Source organism: Ambystoma mexicanum, chromosome 9, assembly GCF_040938575.1.
Source record: "Ambystoma mexicanum isolate Mex_15411 chromosome 9, UKY_AmexF1_1, whole genome shotgun sequence".
NCBI lineage: Eukaryota > Metazoa > Chordata > Amphibia > Caudata > Ambystomatidae > Ambystoma > Ambystoma mexicanum.
This window is the reverse complement of record NC_090931.1, coordinates 77,923,000-77,939,382: the sequence shown is the minus strand read 5'-3', so window position 1 is coordinate 77,939,382 and position 16,383 is coordinate 77,923,000. Positions and strand designations below refer to the sequence as shown.

Sequence of the window (16,383 nt, the reverse complement as noted above, 5' to 3'; positions counted from 1 at the left end):
CAACAACTAACTTAATTGCATTGACACACAACGCAAGAGTGGGAATTGAGGCTTTAAACAGCACCAGCACATAGAAAATGGAAGCCTGCTGCCTCAGTTTGTTTTTGACAGCGACCCAGCAGGGAGTCTATGATCAGACGAGGCGCGGGCTACAGGAGCAGCTTCCAAGGCAGCCAAGGACCAGAGGAGAGTGACCCACCAGAGCGGCCAAGGAACAGAGAGACGACAGCTAAGGAGGCAGCTAACAGACCTTTGCTTTCACCGTAGTTTTACTCCAGTCCATTTTTATTTTTGGCGATTAGGTGGTGCTTGGAAGCTGAAAGTATTGCACTGCAGTAAAGCTAGGAGGCATGGACTTGTGAGGAGGGACACACAGCTTAAGGGTGTGGTTTAGTTGCTTACCAACCCATTGACTGTTCATGGCCATTTTGATCTCTCTAGCCCTTCCCACCCACTATCGGCTCCTCCTCTCCTCAAAACAAATCCTCCTGGGGTGTCTTTGAGCAAGCTCTATGAAGCAATAACATCAAACATTGGCCTGCCTGTGCCATTTCTAATTAGTCTGCTGAGAGTGTATTGGTTAAAAAACCTCTGCCAATATGCTAAAGGAGTAATACAAGTTTTTTAAACAAAGGCCTTCAACCACTTGATTTATATATGTTCCGTGCACAGAGGACCTGTCTAACCAAATATTGACAAAGTCAACACTTTTGGCTTGCATTTAGGTGTCAAGATAGGCATAAGACAGGCTCCTATGTCTAGATAATCACACCATGTTCCAGCTGTTGCACCTTATGATTATTTGGTACCATAATGTCAGTGCCTGGCAAATGCCTACCCAAAAGCCAAATCTCTTGTCTTTGCCAATATTTTCATTCAATTGCAGACTGCTACAGATGGTGACTGGCAACTACAAAGTGTACTGAGTGCAAGGTACGGGTCCGGCCTTACACAAAGTACTGAATGTCTGTTTTGCTCCATTACTGTGAAAAGGATGCAAAAATGCTAAATGAGCACGAAAGCGTCGCCTGTCGTAGGTGGGTTCACCTTCTCTCCTATTCATGTGTAGAGAAGCCGCTCAACGCTCACACCAGAGAAGATGCAACCCACTGGGGAAAAAAAACAGCACATATCTTGCAAGGAGAACAAGGTGTATTGTCCTAAAAAGTCAGGAACGCCATGGCAAAGAACTCTGCTGCCACAAAGTGCTCTAACGAAACCAACATGGACGGCAGCTTATGAAGGCAAAAAAGCGTCACAATGACGTATATTACATAGGGTACAAATTCACAGAGCTGTTTGGTAGAACCCTATACAGAGGTGGCCTGCTCCATATGGGATGCCAGGTCATTGGTCCCAGCTTCTCATGTCCATCTTCTTGCATTTGGGGCTCTTTTCACAACGTCACCAGGTTCTGGGCTTGATAAGTGCCCTTTAAGAGTGAGAGTCACTGCCTGCCCTATTAGTGGCCTAATGGGCACCTGGTACCGCAGACATGGGCGCAGGGACTACATTCGAGGTCGCCTTATCTCGGCAAACCCCAACTCGATATCGGGCGCGTTGGCACCATTCCAAGTCTTCCCACCCTTGCTGTTAAATGTGTTACTTTCCCTCCATGGCACCTTGCAGCACAAATCACAGGAGCCCTGCTATTGGGTGGTCAAACAGTTTTATGTTCTGGGGTCCTGGAGTGGCTGATTCTCTGGAATGTTAGGGGTCTTGGGACAGGTGTATCTGGGCAATATAACATAGGATTTGGACTGGGCTGGGTCAGAGGCTCATACCCTCCTTCTCGTGGGATAACTGCTCTCTGGGAGCTCTCGGCCCCCTCATGGACTTGCAGGGCGCATTCTTGGTTACATGTGCTAATGATCTGAAACTGAGAGGTTTATGGAGATTAAAAGATGGCTGCTGTTTTACAAAATGGCGTTTTGTATCCACTGCGATCTATATTTTGTCTCGGGAGGATAGCTCAACGGCAACGTGCTTGCCTTGGCAACAAGATGACACGGAGCAACATGGGTTCGATCCCCGGGTCCGCGCTTAGAAACCTCTGGGTATTAAGCGCGTTATAAATAACCTATCATATCATATCATATCCAATCTTGCTCCATTCTATCCTTAAATTCCCCCCCCCTTACCCTCCCCACCCGCTCTCCCACCTATGCACCCCAAGCACCTACCATGATAGTCTTCGGGCTTTGCCACATTGGGAACCTCTTGGGGGCCTGGGATGATCGCCCCTGCTTCCCAACACAGGTAGGAAAATTACATTTTTACCTACAGACACTTTTTAGAGCCCAGTGCAGTTCCAAATGTATTGTCAATCAAACAGTTTCAACTATATTTGTAATTGTGTGTTTTAGTATAACTGCTTCCCATAGAAGACCAATAAACACCTTCTAAAGAGATGTGTGTCCAATAGTATCTTGTTTAATTGGCATGCACGGTTGTATCGCCAATTTCAAATTATGAATAGATTGTTTTGCTATTTCTGTCTGGGACGGATCTAGTGCCATGTGTTTAATATTCCAGCCAATGTCTAGCCTAGCACAATGTAAAAAAGAGCCATTCAGCAACCTGTCTCTCCCTGGACCTCCCCCGCCCGCCCGTCCCGCCGTCCCTCTCTTTTTTGGATGCGGCCGGAGTAGCACTACTTCCTTTTTTTCACATCTCCACCGCTGACTGGCGGGCACTGGTGGCTGTACTTTGCAGGAACTTTCCATGTTTGCAGGCTAGGTAGGACGATATCGGGTAATAATATCCCTATATGTATGGTCGCCGTATATAATGTTGCCGGGAAAAGGTTGTGGCGACCATATATATAGGGACAGGGGTTGCAGGGGTTTGGGGGTTGCAGTGGGTGTCCCCCGCATGTTCCATGTAATAATGTCCCCACAAAAAACGGCTGTTTTTCTGCGATTTTTCTTCGCATGGCAATATCTTTGAGGGGACATTATTACATGGAACCGGTAGGACATAGCTACAGGGTGTCATTTACAGCACCCCTGCCTCCACACACACAACAGTAACGCATAGCTCGCTTTTAGCCTCTCATTGCACTCAGGAAGTGAGAAAGGGGTGACCGTTTCTGGCGGTTCTTTCCATAGGATTCTCGTTTGGGCTTGTCTTGGCATACTTGCCAACATGATCCGTTCCAATCTGCAGGTGCTTATCCAGTTCTGTTTTTTCATGCATTCTGGGACTTTTGAGTCCCGAGTTTTATAATAGGAAGTGGAACTACAAGTCCCAGAATGCAACAAAAAAGGACTGGATAAGCACGTACGGATTGGAATGTGTTATGTTGGCAAGTATGTCTTGGTGTGAAAGTCTTCTGATGTCGCTGCGTGCAATTTACCACATGCCATCTGCTTATCTGGAATGTAACACAGAAGCCCTTTCTGTTGTAGGCACCTGATCAGGGCCGGGCATAGCATTTGCGGGGCGCTGGGCATCAACACATCTGCGGCCCTCCTTATTTACAAATGTCATTCTGCTACAGATCCCAACGTCACAGAATGCGAGCTTGCTACTCGAGCAGATCATGGCGACAAACTGTGATGTAGAGTGTAAGAATGGTGCGCTTTGTTATTCTATATGGGACAATGTCGGGAGTCGGGCTTTATTGGAGTCGCGGGCAGTCTGATCTGAATCACTTGTACAGACTAGATGAGGACTAGTGAGATACAGTGATTAGCCCAAGATCACACACTGCTTAAGTGGCGGAGCCAGGATTGGAGGCGATCAGCGGCTCCGGCACTAGAAAACATCTCTTGGTAGACCTATCGCTTTTGCGCAGGTGCTTCTGCAACTTTGATTTGAAACCATCTCCCTTTGGGGTGAGGTGGGGAGAAAGTGCGATGTGTGCTTTGCGAGCTGTTCATTTGGCAGCGTTACACAGTTGCTTTTTCTTGTATGGTTCAGATACTTGGCCAGATTGTCCAAACTAGCAATATGCTTTTAATTCCGAAGTTTCCTAAACTATACATGAAGGGCATTGGACCGTCAAAAGAAATGAATCCCCAAGCAATGGTTTTTGCATCTGTTTTTAACATAAGATTACTAACACGGGTAAAGTATGCCCCCTGCTGTGAATGCAGATTCCAAGGACGTCAGGGCAGGGACTTGGCTGTGGGCAGAAAGGGCAACAGGTCTCTCCTGCAGGATTTATAATGTGATCCAAGTGGAGGAGGTCTTTGAGGGAGATAGAAAAATGGCATTTTTCACATTTTGAAATGTCAACAAAATCCTCAGCAGGCGGCCAGGGAACCAAGCTGCACCTCACTGAGGAGGCCCAACAAGGCTGAAAGATGGCTGTGCTTGCTTGTGTTTCCGTGCAGACGGGACGTCACCTAGCAGTTCGGGAAGGGCTGCTCCCATTGGTGGCAGTACCTGACTGATTTGCATATGGCTGAACCCCTTTTGCAATGGCACAGACGGGCTAAAACAAAGTGGTGTGGAAGGGTGACCAGAGCAATGCCAGTGGTTGAGATTCATTCAAAAATTTCCAGCCATCACTTTTTTGGTGGCCGGCCCAGGGAAAGCCATCCCCCCAGTATGCAAGACCACAGCCTCTCTTCCCACATCACTGGACCGGGCAAAACATCATGACCCTCTGCCCCCCTCGTTTCCCTCATCTCCATGTTCAACTCTCTTAGTCCAATCCTAATAAACGAGTCTGACAGTATATAAATCCTCAGCGAAATGTCCTGAGCAACAAGACTATGGTCAGAGCTTATTAGCCGCCATCTTGAATGGAAGACCACAAACGCCAGAATGTAGTTCAGCGTGAGTTTTGGAAATAACCTTGAAAGACTTAAAGAAAGATAATGTGTGGAAAGGTAACCTGTTTGTTTTATACTGTTTGACAAAGGCATGCCTCATATATATGATGTGAGGAGAATGGGACATTCAATGACTCTTTGAGTCACGTAGGACTTCCATGCCATGACTTAAATATAGCTTATTATGGCAAAATGATAACTGGGGGGACTAGAAGCTAAAAGAGAAGCAGGCCGTTTTTAGAAGTGCTGTTTAGTTTTTCTGTAAGTTAGTGCAAAGGAGCACTTCTTGCAAAATGCAGGATGGCACACGCAGATGTGCAGCAGTCTCCTTACTGTGTGCCCGGACGGCACAAGAGGAAGATGTAACCGACCAGTTATGAAGTCGCAACTAGCGGATGCCTTGTTTGAGGGTTCAAAATAAAGGCCCATGAAATAGAGAAACCTCTCTGAATTAGGGTTGAACAAAGAGAATTAGGCTCCTGCAGACTTACTATTGATACTAATATCGTATTTCAACCCTTTTCTTCCTCCAAATAGCTTTTTTTCCACTTTCCGCTTTCACATTACGCCGTAATTACTGCGGTAATCGCTCGCTTGAAGCGGAAAAACAAGTGGCTTTTTCATTTCTGTAAAGCCCCTCTCCTGCAAAGCACCATGGGAGATATAGCTATAATTTTGTGAGAAGGGGGAACCCTCTTCTCCATCAAATATTTGACCAACTACTGGATGCAATAACCCCAGACCCCTTCCGAAAATGGAGTCAAAGCTTCGTGCCCAAGTTGTTTCATACCTGGTCCAATTCCATCCAGTGGTTTTTGTTGTGAGTTGCGCAGAAATCTGGACCTTTTCTCAATTGGAAATGAATGGGAGTAGGTCGAAAACCGCGTTACTTTCCTTTCTTGATAACGTATTTGTTTTTAATGAATCTTTCTTGAAATTTGCAGTCTGGGGTGGGGGGGCGCGTGACAGACATTTTCTTTGCAAAATACCAGCACCTTTTTTAGTAGTACATGACTAGTTTCTTTTAAATAGTAGCTGCTGCTACCGTGTAGCCATAGCACCATAAATAATACTGGACTATGACCCAGCATATCAACCCTGCCGGTTTAGAAAACGTACCATGGTTACTAAATAGAAATTCTATAAATTGTGCCCGTTACCATGGGCTTGTAATTGCAGCAGTGTATGAATCCTTTGTTGCCGTCACCCAACTTAATGCCACCCCATTCTGTGTCCCACTCCCTTTCTACCCACCACACCTCCATTTCTGCCTATCCAGAACCACACCTATACCCCAAGCACCACTAAATGTTCAAAGAACGCATTGTCAGCAGAGTCCACACCCATGATAGATTAGGTTTATGCCCACATAACAATTTCAACTCGAACACCTACCCTATTCAGGGTACCATCAGACTACATCATTTAAGAGCACGCACCTTGCCGAACCCCACTAACTACAGCTTATCTTGTTTGTTGCCTATACATCCTAAACCAAATAATCAGCCCAACAACAAACATAAAACATCAGCTGGAGCCCTAGTCTAACATCCCACCAGTGACACGGTTGACCAGACCCAGTCCCCCACATCAGTGCTTCCCACAGAGCTATCCTGTAACATTAAAGGCGCCCTTATTAATGCCCGATCACTAGGAGCGCACGCCATTGAAATCCATGACCTTAATATCGAACAACAACTTGACGTACCGGTTAGTAGTACAGAAACCTGATTACACCAAGCCTCTGGACCGCTACCTGCTCTGGCCATCCCTCCAAACTACAACATTATCAGGTCTGATAGAGCTACTGCACCTGGAGGTGGTGAGGCCATAATAGCCAAATCCCACTTACAAATAAAATCCTGCCCTATCGAAGAAATAGCAGGCTATGAACTCCTCTTTGCAAAACTCGCTACTGACCAAAATACCACTTTCAATTTCTTGGTCATCTACAGATCACCGAATAGCAATACCCAACGAGACCTAGACATACCTCTGATGCTAGCTCCCCACATCAAGCCTAAGACCAAATGTATCATTCTAGGAGATATTAACCTAGGCTTCAATGATAAGCATGATTCTAAAGCAGAAGCCCTACACACAGCACTCACAGATATGAACTTTATACAGTTAGTCAATGCCCCCACTCATACCAAAGGACGAACTCTGGATTGTATACTAGCGCTTAACGCCAAAATATCCATTGAGTCAATTTTACCCCTTGACTGGACTGGCCACCATAGCATCAACTTCTCCATGATAAGAAAGGAGACAAGCCCTCCCTTGACTAAGGTAACAGGTACCTACGAAACTAGAAATACCTGTAAGCTTACAATTGAGAACTTCGCCCACATTATAACAGATGCACTATCATCCAACACGGTTACTAGCAAAAACCCTGATCTCCTAGCAGAGGCCTACCATAAGTGCCTTTTATTTATTTATTTATTTATTTATTTGCATTTTTAAAGCGCTCACACAGCCCGCAGGCATCAAGGTGCTGTTATAGGAATTGTTTGTTTTTTACTTGCGTAATAGTTTTTTTTGGTCTTAGTTGCATATTTATAACGCGCTTAAATACCCAGAGGTTTGTAAGCGTGGACCCGGGGATCGAACCTGTGTTGCTTCGTGTAGTCTTGCTTCCAAGGTGAACACGTTGCTGCTGAGCTATCCTCCCGGGGCAACTGCCACTATTGACACGGTAGCACCTTTAACAACCAAGATACACCGTGCTGACAAAGAGTTTCTGGTTTAATAAGGAACTGGTCTTGCTGAGACTAACTAAAAGATCGCTAGAACATATCAACAAAAAATCCCATACAATAGACTCTGCCATGGCCTTCAGAGCTGCCAACAAAATCTACAAAGATGCAATTATTACCCATAAGGCAAAGGTATACAATACGCGTATCAGTAACCCATACTCGAACTCCAAAGAACTTTTCTCCATTCTTAAGGAATTGGAAAATCCAATCCCAGCTACTTCGCCTGTTAAGACTAGCAAGGAATGGTGATCTACGATCCAAGATCCACTAGCTTCCAAAATTGAGCTACTCCAAAAGAAAATCCTCACAAAAAAAAAATCCTAGCTGGAAAAAAAAATACTGAATACCAATCTCAATACAACTAAGGAAAATGTGAACCTCATCTTCCAGTTTACCACAGTGACACAAGATATAGTGGCAGACACCATCGCTAAACGAAAAACCTCAAACTGTAAAGGAGATAACTTCCCTGCCCACCTAGTAAAACTTTGTGCCCCTCTCCTTACCCCCATCATCGCCAACTTTGTGAGTGCTTCTTTCAATACAAATACAGTCCTGGCAAGCATAAAAGAAGAGTGGGTGACCCAATTACTAAAAAAAAAATCTCTCGATGCAACAGTGCCTACTAACTACCGGCCAATAACCACGGTACCGTTTCTGCTCAAGAACATCGACAAAATAGGGCATAATCAAATTCAAGCCCATCTTGAACAGAACCTACTCCTCGGAGACAATCTGGATTCAGGCCCAACCACAGTACAGACACAGCTCTCCTGGATCTCAAAATCCAGATAGACAACATTAGGGACTCAGGTAAACTCTGCATACTTCTACTATTAGATCTGTCCGCCGCTTTCAATTTGGTGGACCATGACAATCTCTGCGCCACGCTAGCCAAGAATTTCTGCTTTTTCAACGACCCCACCCAGTGGCGGAAATCCTTTCTAGCTGAACGCATGTCTAGAGTAAGCATTGGTAAAGAAGCAGCTGATCCCATACCAGTCCCCATCGGGGTACCCCAAGGCTCTTGTCTCTCGCCCACACTATACAATGCATACACAAAGCTCCTCTGCTCAGCGTTGGATGTTATGGATGTCATCCAAGGCATAAAATAAGCAGTGTCGCTGAGCAATTTGCTGTGCAATTCTGTAGCTTTCCTAATTAAATTATCACTTGTGTAGCAAAGTTAACTATTTAAGTTACCCTGTTCAATTAAAACACAGCTCACCCTGCATTCCTCTTGCCTTCAGAGCTCTCTCCGCCCTCTTTTCTCTGTTCACTGCAAGTTCAAAGGGGCTAATGGGAAGAGTAGCAGTAACCATCCCCTTCACTCATGTGTAAAAAAGACCTTTGTGGGAGTGCTATGCACATTTTATTTTTATTTTTCAAATAATTGCAAACCAGAAATAATCGGGATAATACTGCTATTAAGCTAACAGTATGCAGCCTGCCAAAGACCAGTATGTTATTTTTTTTTAAAGGCTTTCAATTCCTTTTCTAAAAATGTAATGGGTTACATAATGTATAATTACAATATTGCTACTGTAAAACACTACATTGTCTCCATGATTTACAGTGAAGTGTATCTAAATCTCAGTGTCGACTAGATTTCATTTTGTTGGGGAAGATGCATCATATTGACGAGTGGACACCTTTGCAAATGTACATGACCACACAGCCAAATGCTTTGATGGCAAACCTAGTCCTGTGGCCTGCTGGTTATATACAGCTTGCAACTGGTGGTCAGTCCATGAGCTGATCCCATACTCCTTGACATCCTATCTTACCATGTTTGTTTATACCCGCTACCCTGAAAGTTAGATGGCCAAAAAATGACAATATTCTGCCTAGTTTGGCCATTTCTCTCCCTGCTATGCCATCCACTCTTAGTCTTTTACATAATGGATACACAATGCCAACTTGATATTTACTTAAAGTAGGGATCAGAATTTTCATCAAGTCTGTACATCCACAGACCTACTGCAAAACTATACACTGTAGTTGGCCTCCAGAGCTCGCTTTGCTCTATGATTATGATTGCATTATATATTTGCACCTGCAGTAGAGAGAGCTGGCCAAACGGTTTTAAGAGTCTTTTTATCATATACATGTGTGTGTCCGCTCATTCAGCTAACCTTTGTACAGACCCTCATCCAGGTCTCGCAAAGTATTTTTGCCCACTCGCATAGTCGAGTAGATTTTAAGAAGGGCCAGTACCGTTTGCAGGGGAGGTTGGAAACTTTTATTTAAACTTTACTTTGTTTGCAGTAAATGTCAAATACAAGTTTCACTGTGCATGGCTGACCTCTGGGTGGCAGCAGTGTGCCAAACTAAAGTGGGTTTGCGGTGACATGCACCAATTTACAGAGAGAATTTGCAAGGCCTGACTTACTAATGTCTGTCTTCAGCGGTATACAAAACTGCTGTATTGTTGCTAATTTTATATCTTTGGTTGCTAATCAAGAAAAAGTTTAGCAAACTCTGCTAATCAATTTTTGAAAACTAATTTATGCTGCCTGGTCATCTACACTAATTTTGCACATGACACCCAGATTCTCATCCCGATCTCTGGGGACTATGACCAGGATACCACAACTATCAATAAGATATACTCAATAATCCAAAATTGGATGGCATTGAATAGCCTCTGCCTTAATGATGAGAAAAGTGAAATTCTCATTCTGGGCTTCCAAAATAAAATCTGCGCGCTCCATTCGGACTACTCGGCTATTAATATTGATGGCTCCCTGATCCCTGTATTGAAACAGGTCAACACTCTAGGAGTTTATTTGGATGCTAATCTTACTATGACTAGACAAATAAGTGACCTATCGGCGTCCACATCCTATACCTCTGAACTGATTGCACTGAGTCACCGGTACCTTTCACCTATAAATTGCATCACACGTGCAAGAGCCTTAATTCGATCTAAGTTGGACTACTGTAATGTTCTCCTAGTAGGCACCTCCAATACCAGCTTAGGAAAACTTAAATTAATGCACAACAAAGCGCTACGAGCAGGCCTAGGAATCAAGAAGTCGGACCATATGTCTAACATTAGGAGGGAGACACATTGGTTGCCCATCAAAGTAAGAATTATCTTTAAAGCACTGTGTATTACCCACAAAAGCTCCAATTTACCTAAATAACTCCAAGAATCCAAGAGAACGCTCGGATCCAACACAAAATCACTCCTTGCTGTCCCCCGGTTCAAAAGCTCCAGAGCAGGAGGTAGTAGTTTCTTAGTCGTGGCCCCTAAACTATGGAATGACCGTCCAATTAACATTAAAAGTGAAGGCTCCTTCCAATGTTTCAAAAATGTACTAAAAACCTGGCTCTTTAACCAATACTAGCTCCCCCTCACATCCTATAAAACTCCCACCTGCCCAGGTCCTGATAGAGGCCTCCACAGACGAGAAGAATACCAGAATCTGTAAAGTATTGAAAGTAAGCATGCATTGTATATACCCATGTTAATAATTGTATCAGTATTGTTTGATGTAATGTAACACTGATGATGTGACCATAAGTTATCTGTAACAACGCCGTGATACCCTACGGTCTGGGCGTTTAACAAATGTAATAAATACATTTTAAAAATAGCCTTTAAAGATGCCAGCATTTCTCTTTCCAACGCTGTGACGTAGAAGTGTCCGCAGGAGGGACATTCATTGGCTGGATTGGCGTGCATTCTGAGTCCTTTGAACGTCCTCATTCCCCTAACCTCTCATCCCAAGGGGGTACCAGCTGCCTTCTCCCACTAGGCTACAAATGCCGCTGCTTGCCTGCTCCCTTTCTAAAATCGCTATTAATTCCACGATTATTGGCATGGAAGAAGAAAGGGGGCTCAGTCTGTTCAGATGGAGCACCCGTTGCTCTTCTCCACGGCGGTGATATTTAGCTGCCTTTTTGTTTTCCAAGTTAAATTTGGCTATCCTCTTAAATATTTATGTATGTATTGTGCATTTGTAAGGCGCTTACACAACAAGAAATTGTGTTTCAAAGCGCTCACCGGGTAAGGAGGGAAGGGAACATGGGAACAGACAGATAGTAATACAACTGATGGACTGGAAAGAGGCGATCCTACTAGGCCTTGTGAGCATTCAGAACGTGCAAGTGCAGAGCAAGGGAGGGAGGAAGGAAGGGGGTAAGTGCTAGGAGAATCCCCAGAGGGGGAAGTGCAAGGGAGTAAGCCAGTTGCATGCAAAAGTACTTGGCAGAGATCACTTGGTAAGGAGCGATCACCTGCCAATAAAATAAGTGCAGGCCTGTGAGGCAGCACAGGCAATGGGTGCCCAAAAGGAAGTTCTGGGAACGGGCAGAGGCTGAAGGCGATTGGAAGGGTGGCCAGGACCCGGAAGAACACATAAGGGCCCTGGCCACCAATCTCAGCAACTGTGGGGTTTAGCATGGGAGGGAGGGAAGGAGAGAGGGAAGGGGGGTTGAAGAGGAAAGTCTTGAGGAGCTTCTGGTATTTGAGATCAGGCTCAAGATGGAGAGGAGGCTGCTCCAGAGGAGGGAACCAGCCAAGACATGCTAAAGGGCCCCAGTCCTAGTTAGCTACTTTTGCTTTGCTTGGGCCATTAAGCTTCTGGCCTTCAACATATGGCATAGCCTCCGGGTGCATGCTAGAATACTCTGCAGTACTGCCCCACCGTGTTCCTCCACTTTGCATGCAGTGGACTGCAGCTACCATGCAGATAGTTGCAGTAATGAATTCCCTGTAGAGTCCTCTGCTGCTTCGTGCAGCTAAGACCACATATCAGCAAATATCTGAAATGCAGTCACGTGGCCCTGGCATTTGCACACGTGACTCGATGTCTCTCGCTGGATGTTAAATGGTGTGTGTTCTTTGTCCACAGAATGCTACTGGAATGAGGGGACGCAATGTGGAGCTTCCGGAATGAAGAGTGGAATGCTTGGAACCAGGTATGCGGCCTTTTTAGCATTGCATCCCCATGCTGTGTAACTTCTGAATGCCTGGCTTGTGTGTGGGGGGTTAAGGGGGGGGGGTATTAGTATAGGAGGCAGTGGCATCCCCTTGATGGGTAGTCTGCAGTAGCCTGCACCCTAGGGATGTGGCTGCCTGCATGGACTTCCTCTTTGGCAGGTGGGGGGTGGGTTGCGATGATGGGGGTTGGGGGGGGCTGAAGCACATGCATGTAAACTTCTTTCCCCTTTGCATTCCCGCATTTCTTCAAATACTGTGTTGTTCATACTCAGAATTTAGGTCTGTTCCTAATTCTGATGGATTTTGTGCATTTCAGTGGTTTTGTAGATCAGCTGCCGTTCCACTGTTGGAATTTCTTTGCACTGTATATGTGCCCGTGTTTTGATTGCTTTCACAAGAAAGACGCTCTTTGTTTTTATGTATGTGTTTATATATAGTACAGCAGTCACTGCACTATAGTGGAGTATCAAGTTCCTTAGGAAACCTGAACATTTAATTGCAAATAACTTGTGACTCGCATGATGGATTTGGCTGATATTTTGCAAAGAAAACAACTTGGGCACGAAGCGTTGACTTGATTTCTGGGAGGTGTCTGGGGTTATTCCGTCCAGTAGTTGCCCCTTTGTCCCAAAATTATATCTTTATCTCCCCTGGTGCTTTGAAAGAGAGAGGCTTTCCAGCACTGGAAAAGCCGCTTATTTTGGATTATTTATTTATTTATATTTTCTTTATTGCTCGATCCGAGCGATTACCGCGGTAATTACTGGGGTAATGTGAAAACAAAGTGGAAAAAAAGCTATTTGGAGGAGCAAAAAGGATGAAATGGCATCAGGCTAGAGGTGGGGAGGGGGAAAGAGGCCAGGATGTGAAGATGGGGAGTTGGAGGTGGTCTGGGGAGCCAATTGCAGTTCGAACATTATCGGGGTAATATGGCGATGATCCAGATTACTGTGATAACTACCACGGTAATGGTGGCATTGTTATTTTACAATGGGACTACATTAATCTGTGGTAATAATTGCAATAATTATTGGGGTAATGGAAACTGGGGGAAATGAATGGGGACCATTGATTGTGATCACATCTACTAGGCAAGGGGAAATGGGTGTTTGTGCCAGTGGCCATGGCTAATGGGCCCGAGGGGAAACCTACAGGTGGATGAATGTGGCAACTGTCCATGACGAAGGCCATGGCTATTGGGCCTCAAGGAAACCTATAGGTGGAATGTGTACAGTGGCCACGGCCGGCCAAGTGAGTTTGCATAAGCACCGGCACTTCGAGATATGCACTTTAATGTGGTAACCTGAAAAGTGAATATTAATGTGTAATTATGGGTTGCATATTTATACGGATGAGAGATCTCTAACCCAGTATTCATTCGGCATATTTCCTGCACTGAGACAGACATTTCTATACATAGATTGCCTGGACAGTGACTGACGTGTGACGCTGTCTGCGGGGTCGAGCTGCTTGTGGATTTGTGGTGCTGTTTGCACAGGCTGTCCTGTGGGAGAGATTCGGGCCTTCACGGGACTTGTGTCACTCCGGCGGGGTGGCTGGCGGGTGTGGATGTAGGTGTGCATCCACGAGGACGGCTCGATGGGGCGAATGACGTCGGGCACAGTCATCAGAGATGATCCCGAGGTCATAACCCACTGGTGTTCAGAACATACCTGATTGGCCGCTTGCTATTACAATTGCTATCCACTTACCCCTTGGCTCTTTGCACTCTGGGAATATGAAATTGATTCATTTCCCAAGGCCCATTGATCACAAATGCAGAGGGGCGTTAAGTTGTCTGGATTGAGTGCAGCTTGTGGCGGCTTTGGCCTTCGCTTGAGGTCATACGGTTCTGGAGAGATCTTGGGGACCGCCTGTTTGGAGGGATGTGATGCTGATGGACCGAAGATGCACCTGTCGATTAACATTGCTAGAGGTGACGAACGAAGCAGCGGAAAAGTGAGGGCACAAGATATCCCACGGCGATGCAGCCAGCAAGGGTGCAGTACTTAGCTACTCACGCCGCATATGAAGACCTTCCTGTCTGAAGCAGCTCTGCGGATCCCCCGTGCCTCTGGAGGTTGCCAAAGGAGGATGCTGGATGGAGAGCCAGTGTAGGGGGACCCTTGGCTGGGCTTCCCTTGGATTCGAGAGGCAGAGCTTTGCCTACAGCGTTGGCTTGGGTAATAGCGCTTTGGAACATCCCAGCATCCTTGTTGGCGCTCTAGGCACTTCAGATACGAGTTCCAGGGGTCGGCTAATGATTAGCTTCAAACCCTCCCAGATATACACAATTCTGGGCTGGGGGCTACCCAAGCACACCTAATAGGATACATGCAGCATTTAAACTCTGAAAGGTTATACAATTCTGAATAACCAGCTCACCGGCACCCATGAGGGCCTGAGGGTGGGGCCTCTGGGACGCATGTGGCCATCCTGGGCTATAGATATATCCCTCAAAAGAGCACGACCGTTTACGGTCATTACTTCATCTGACCTTAGATGCGCCGCGCCATTGAGCTAATCGGGCTTCAGCCCCCCTACCCCCGGCCCCCAAATGTGAGCTGAGGGGGTGGGGCCTCCGCACATAGATTTTTGTTAGTCCTGAAACCAACAGCTTTAAAGTGTTAATATAAAATAGATAATCCATATATGTAAAGTAGTTCATGAACATAATCCTACTTACTGAATCCAATCGTATTAACTCAAACTAATAAATATACTAAATAGGCATGGTCTTATAGACGTGTGGCTTTATATATGTCTAAACCTATATTTCACAAATTGATATTTTTTAAGATCTTCAAAATGAGCCTAGTTTTCTAACCAGTCGCCTAGGTCTACTTTTCTTGACAAAACAGATTTTGCCGTGGGGGAGGATTCTCCCTGTCGTTTACTCCAGTTTCTCACAGCCAAAACATTTTCAATATTGACCTTTAAAGGCGACTTCTTAGATTCCTTCCACATTTCACGTCGCAAAGAGACCAATAGTTGGTTACTTGAGGTACTGCATAGCTTCAGGTAAAGTTCTGCCCTCCTCTTGAGAACCAACGATTTCAAGGATTGCATCCCCAGTTCAAGTCTGATAATAGCCATAGGGATACAGGTGGGGAGGCCCAGAATTTGCCCTCCAGTTAAAGTGTTAATGTGTTTGTGCAGAAAAGATTATTTACACCAATGCAGCAAAAATGCAAAGCTGCTAGTTTCAGGAAGGGCTTCCCTCCCTCACCTCTCTGCCTAACAAAAATCAGATGCACACGTCAGCCCCGTCCGCACGAATGCGAGTGAACATATAGCAATGTTAAATGCACTTTCACATCCGAGGGGGGGGGCCTGATGTGCACACCTGCTTTTTGTTAGGCAGAGAGGCGAGGGAAGCCTTTTCGGAAACTAGCAGTGTTGGAAGGTGTGGCATGTTGGCTTTTTACGTATGTATGCATGGGTGCAATGCGTGTGTATGTATGAGTGAGTGAGTGTATTGTGTATGGGCGCTGGGTGCGCATGTAAATGTGCGAGTGTATGGTAAATGGGATGTTTAAATGAGTGAGTGAATGTGTGCTTGTGTGCTTGTGTGCGTGCTTATGTGTAATGCTGGGCTGCTACCATTTGATACTTGGGCCCCATGCCAGACAAGCCTTTGGGTAGGACAGAGGGGCAGGAGCCTCCAAGTTTGCCCCACCCAGTTTCTGAAGTGGCCCCTCTCAACACCAGTTAGCACCCCGCCCCCACGAAATCCGAAATGTATATTTTGTTGCGGCCCTGCCTGAACAGGAGGAGGGAGGAGGGAAGGCCAAACGACGTCAGTGGTTCACAAAATCAGTGCCTAGCCCACAAGGTCACCATTTTGGCTACTAAACTGGACAAAAGGCGATCTCACTGTAAA

At 45.6% G+C, this 16,383-nt stretch overlaps 1 protein-coding gene across 4 annotated transcripts in view; it reads left to right on the top strand.

Annotated features, from left to right (window-relative positions):
- Positions 1–16,383, top strand: part of ST3GAL4 (ST3 beta-galactoside alpha-2,3-sialyltransferase 4) — an 866,978-nt gene that overhangs the window by 183,780 nt on the left and 666,815 nt on the right. For 2 of the 4 annotated variants that reach the window (XM_069614186.1, XM_069614185.1), the window contains exon 2: positions 12,412–12,478. The exons of the other annotated variants lie outside the window; for them this stretch is intronic. The gene's annotated coding sequence lies outside the window, so the exon portion shown is untranslated. The remainder of the gene's footprint in view (positions 1–12,411; positions 12,479–16,383) is intronic. 4 annotated transcript variants of the gene reach the window in all.